Genomic DNA, 6,000 nt, shown 5'->3' with positions numbered 1-6,000 from the left:
CACACACACACACACACACACACACACACACACACTAAATCTTAAATACAAAGAACCAACGATTCTTTAAAAAATTAAACAAGACTGACAATCCCTTAGTCAATTTCAGAAAAAAAGATAAAAATTAAGAAAATTGGGGATGAAAATGGAGATAATACAACAGATAGGAATAAAATTCAGAAGATAATAAGGGTATGCTTTAAAAACATAGACTATTATGTTCTGTTGATCTAGATGTCTGCCTTGTGCTCATACAATGCTGATTTTATTACTACAGCCCTGTAATATAGCTTGAAATCCTATACAATAGTCTCTCCAGCAACCACATGGTGGCTCACAACCATCCGTAATGAGATCTGGTGCTCTCTTCTGGTGTGCAGATATGCATGGAAGCAGAATGTTGTATGCATAATAAATAAATAAAATCTTTAAAAAAATCTATAGCCCTACTATATACGGATGACACATTGGTGGAGAAAGAAATCAGAGAAGCATCATCCTTTACAATCGCCACAAACAACATAAAATACCTTGGAGTAACACTAACCAAAAACGTGAAAGACCTGTACCATAAGAATTTTGAGTCTCTAAAGAAAGAAATTAAAGAAGATACCTGAAAATGGAAAGATCTCTCATGCTCTTGGTTAGGCAGGATCAACATAGTAAAAATGGCAATCTTGCCAAAAGCAATCTACAGATTCAATGCAATCCCCAACAAAATCCCAACACAATTCTTCACTGACCTTGAAAGAACAATTCTCAACTTTATATGGAGAAACAAAAGACCCAGGATAGCCAAAACAACCCTTTATAATCGAGGGACTTCTGGAGGCATCACCATCCCTAACTTTAAGCTCTATTACAGAGCTATAGTCTTGAAATCAGCTTGGTATTGGCACAAAAATAGACAGGTAGACCAATGGAATAGAGTTGAAAACCCTGATATTAACCCACACATCTACCAATATCTGATTTTTGACAAAGAATCCAAATTTATTCGATGGAACAAAGAGAACATCTTCAACAAATGGTGTTGGCATAACTGGATGCAAACATGTAGAAGACTACAAATAGACCCAAGCCTTTTGCCCTGCACAAAACTTAAGTCAAAATGGATCAAAGACCTCAACATAAACCCAGCCACACTGAACCTACTAGAAGATAAAGTGGGAAATACCCTTGAATTAATCGGTACAGGAGACCACTTCTTGAACATAACACCAGTAGCACAGACACTGAGATCAACAATTAATACATGGGACCTCCTGAAACTGAGAAGCTTCTGTAAGGCAAAGGGCATGGTCAGCAAGACAAAACGACAGCCCACAGACCGGGAAAAGATATTCACCAACCCCACATCTGTCAGAGGGTTGATCTCCAAAATATACAAAGAACTCAAGAAGCTATTCTCCAAAACACTAAACAATCCAATTAAAAAATTGGGTACAGAACTAAATAGACAATTCTCAATAGAGGAATATAAAATGGCTGAAAGACACATGAGAAAGTGTTCACCATCCTTAGCCATCAGGGAAATGCAAATCAAAACAACTCTGAGATACCTTCTTACTCCTGTCAGAATGGCTAAAATAAAAAACACCAAGGACAGTTTATGCTGGAGAGGATGCAGAGAAAGAGGAACACTCCTCCACTGCTGGTGGGAGTGCCAACTTGTACAGCCACTTTGGAAATCAGTATGGCGACTCCTCAAGAAAATGGGAATCAGTCTACCACAAGATCCAGCAATTCCACTGCTAGGCATATACCCAAAAGAAGCACATTCATTCATCAAGGACATCTGTTCATAGCAGCATTATTTGTAATAGCCAGAAACTGGAAGCAGCCTAAATGCCCTCAACCGAAGAATGGATAGAGAAAATGTGGTACATTTACACAATGGAATACTACTCAGCAGAAAAAAAACAATGGAATCTTCAAATTTGCAGGAAAATGGATGGAACTCGAAGAAACCATTCTGAGCGAGGTAACCCAATCACAAAAAGTCAAACATGATATTTACTCACTCATATATGGATTTTTGACATAGAGTAAGGGATTACCATCCTACAATCCACACTGTCGGACATACTAGTAAACAAAGAAGACCCTAAAAGAGACAAACTTTGTCCCCTGGAGAAGGGGAAAGGGTCACCATCCCCTGAGCAAATTGAGAACATGGGAAGGGGGGGAAGCTACGAGAGTGAGAAGGGAAGAAAAGGAAGGATGCAGAGATCATGAGGAAGCAGAAATTTTGAGTCAGGTGTAGATTAGAAGAAAGGACATATGACAGGTACGATTTTAGTTGGAGGGGTGGTAGAGGAGGAAGGGAGGGAGAAGGGAACTGGGATGGTCATGTAATTCAATCTTGTTTGTAATTCAAATATATAAAATTAAATTTAAAAAGAAAAATAAATAAATAAATAAAACACACACACAAAAAAAAAAAGAAAGAAAGAAAGAAAGAAAATACTCCACGGGTTTGAACAGCCCAATCTTATGGAGGCATTTTCTCTATTGAGGTTCCCTTCTCCCTGATGACTTCAGCTTGTGTCAAGTTGATATAAAACTATCCAGCACATAGACCTACCATAAGACCTAGCCATACCATTTCTTGCCATATATTCAAAGGACTCAACATACCACTCTACAGATACTTCACTTAGCTATATTCATATTCACAATAGCTAGGAAATACAAACAACCTAAATATTCTGAATGGATAATAAAAATGTGGCTCATACACACAATAGAATACAATTCAGCTGTAAAGAAAAGCAAAATTGTGAAATTTTCAGGCAAATTTATGTATCTAGAAAATATATTGAATAAGATAGCACAGACCCAGAAATACAGATGACTTGTTTTCTCTTTCATCTATGGTTCCTAGCTCTAAACCTTCAGATATGAGTCTATAACCTGAAGTAACCGCAAAAACACAGAAAATTCAAATGGGAGCATTCGGAGGGGTGGCAAAAGATCTCTAGAGAATGAATAGAGGACACAGATTCTATGAAGGGTCAAATGAGAAAATTGAGGGGTCTTTAACTGGAGAGAGGTGAGGGAGGGTGCCTGGGGCCAGCCCCAGCAATTGACAAGTTCCAGAAAGGAGGCAAGAAGTCAGTGAGAAAGGAGTGAGTCAGGCACAGTGGTCAGGAGACTTTTAAAGCTTGACTGACTGGCAGATAGAGTGCTTCCTTATTTATACAGAACTCAGAAAGCAGGGATAGATTCACTTTGTTCCAAAACATAGATCATATCATTTCTGGTCCCGGACACGTATCCAACTTCCTCTTGCATATCTTTTAGTCTAATCCTGGCATGCTTTTGTTCCTTGGTCATTTGACACCACAGTAGCTCTGTACGAGATAACTTTTCTAAAAAAGGGAGGTCCTGATACCTGCATATATGTCTGTGTGAGGGTGTCAGTTCTTGGAGTTACAGACAGTTGTGAGCTGCCACATGGGTGCTGGGAATTGAACCCAGGTGCTCTGGGGAGAACAACCAGTACTCTGAACTGCTGAGCCACCTCCCCTGACCCCTATACCTCCTCCTCCTCCTTCTCCTCCTCCTCCTCCTCTTCCTTCTCCTCCTCCTCCTCCTTGTTGTCTTCTTCTTCTTCTTCTTCTTCTTCTTCTTCTTCTTCTTCTTCTTCTTCTTCTTCTTCTTCTTCTCCTCCTCCTCCTCCTCCTCCTCCTCCTCCTCCTCCTCCTCCTCCTCCTCCTTCTTCTTCTTCTTCTTCTTCTTCTTCAAGACAGGGTTTCTCTATGTGGCCTTGGCTGTCCTGTCCTGGAACTCACTCTGTAGACCAGACTGGCTCCCAAGTGCTGGGACTAAAGTTGTGTGCCACCACCAGCTGACAATACTTCATTCTTTTATCATCTTTCCACACCATTATTTTGCTCATCAATATAAGGCTCTGTGTAAGGCAAGGTTAATTCTAAATCTAATTTTGTTGCTGTATATAACTTGTAATGACCTGAGTGTATCGTAGGAAGAGACTTTACTTTGTGTGTAAGTACAGGGCAGATGTTTCGAGAATATCTCAGAAGCTTATAAAGAGACTTCTGACTTCTTTATGTGTGTCACAACCTCCAGGGCCCAAGGAAGACCTTCAAGTTGATAAGGGTATCTCTCTAAAAGTGGGAGGGATAGTATGCTCAGGACTTTCCAGGGGAATCTTAGAAGCTGTACTCCTGGGAGCAGGCATAAATGACTCATAAGAAATTTCTCGTTAATTCAATAACCCAAAGTTGCACAAATATTAAAAGCATGTAACATGCAGAGATAAAAACCAAAAGTGAAAAAACAGCCAGGACAGTGATTATGCAGCTCAGTTTTGCTGGATCTTTGTCAACCAGCTGTCCTGGCTTTGTGGCTTTTGCAGTTCCCATCAGATAGTCTGTGCAGGAGGGCAATTGTTGGGTAGCAAACATTCTGCCCTGCAGAGGTACTCCTAAAGCAAGAAAGTAAACAACTCAAAAGAGTTGTTTAGAAAGCCCGTCAAAAATACCAGAGTCCCTAGTCTCCTCCCTCCCAAGAGGAAGCAAGAGAGACTGCTGAGAATCAGTCAGATAAGACAAGCTGCAAAGAAGCAAGCCTCTGAGAGCAGACCAGCTGCCTGGAGGGGTTCAGATGAACTGACTCTCTTGGAAAGGACAATCTCCAGACTGTTGAGCTGCTGGCAGGCCATTCTGTGTGCTTCAGATTACCAGCATTGAGAGCTGTCACTCATGCCAGGGAAGGCCTTGGGAATTCATCTTCGGGTCATTTCTGCTCCATTAAATAACGCTTCATCCATATTCTTGATTCACGGTGAACTTTGGTGGTATCTGTACTTTGCTATGCCATTAGTTCCCTATCTGGGTGAGTAACTTCTCCCCAGGAAAAGTTTGTCACACAAGAGCAATATGCCGGAGATGGAGGGAGAAAGGATAAATAACACTAAGGATGTCTGAAAAGCCACAAGGAAGCATATTATTTTATACTTACCTAAAAATATATATGTATATTTCTGGGCAGTGGTGGCACTTGCCTTTAATCCCAGTACTCAAGAGGCAGAGGCAGGTGGATGTCTGAGTTTGAGGCCAGACTAGTCTCTGTGTAGCCAGGGCTACAGAGAAAAACCCTGTCGCAGAAAGTGTGTGTGTGTGTGTGTGTGTGTGTGTGTGTGTGTGTGTGTGTATGTGTGTGTACAGTTTAAGTGAAGTTATACCATAGTGTAACTTTTATAGTAATGATGCTCCCCCTAAGAACCATAAACACAGGAGTTAGAGGACTCAGTGTGGGACTGACCTGCAAGCTTCCACACTGACAATTCTCATAGCATCTGAAGGTGCTCTGTAAGCTACTAGGGGAGAAAGTCAATAATAAGTAGTCAATAGCAACCCAACTATAATGCCTATGACCAATGGCCAGAATTGCAAGATATCCCAAAAATCGACATACTGGCATTTATAACTTGGGGGTAAACCACAGATGCCTAATTGAACAGAATTCACTCCAGGTGCTGTAAACCTAGCCCATTTACCCATGGCTAATGAGGCCTTGGACCCTAGAAGAAAACTCATCACTGCCTCATTCCTAAAAAGCATAATTCTAACCGTTCTTTTTGGAACTGAGATAATTATTACAAAAAATCCACAACTGATAAAAATGCAGAGTACAACTGGCCATGTGGTGCCCAACCCCCAACTGGTACATCTACAGCACAACTCCTACACCCAAAGCTCAGAGAGTAGGCCAGTGGTCCAGTGTGCAGCAAGATAATGTTTTCTATATATGACAGGGAAGCTGCACTCATGAAACCTCAACAGTGTGGTCTCTTCAACAACAAATCCAGTTGGCATGCAAATGTAGATGGAAAATCTTACAGAACTCCACTGAGATGAAGATCTATAGGAAATTAATGGATGCATTAAGGGAGAATCCATCTCCTCCATGGAAAAGTCCCTTGATAGGTTTGTGTGTGTGTGTGTAAATTTATAATATATATATATGTAT

Source organism: Cricetulus griseus, chromosome 4 (assembly GCF_003668045.3).
Source record: "Cricetulus griseus strain 17A/GY chromosome 4, alternate assembly CriGri-PICRH-1.0, whole genome shotgun sequence".
In the NCBI taxonomy this organism is placed as follows: domain Eukaryota; kingdom Metazoa; phylum Chordata; class Mammalia; order Rodentia; family Cricetidae; genus Cricetulus; species Cricetulus griseus.
The sequence above is the reverse complement of the archived record's forward strand: the minus strand, read 5'-3'. Positions refer to the sequence as shown.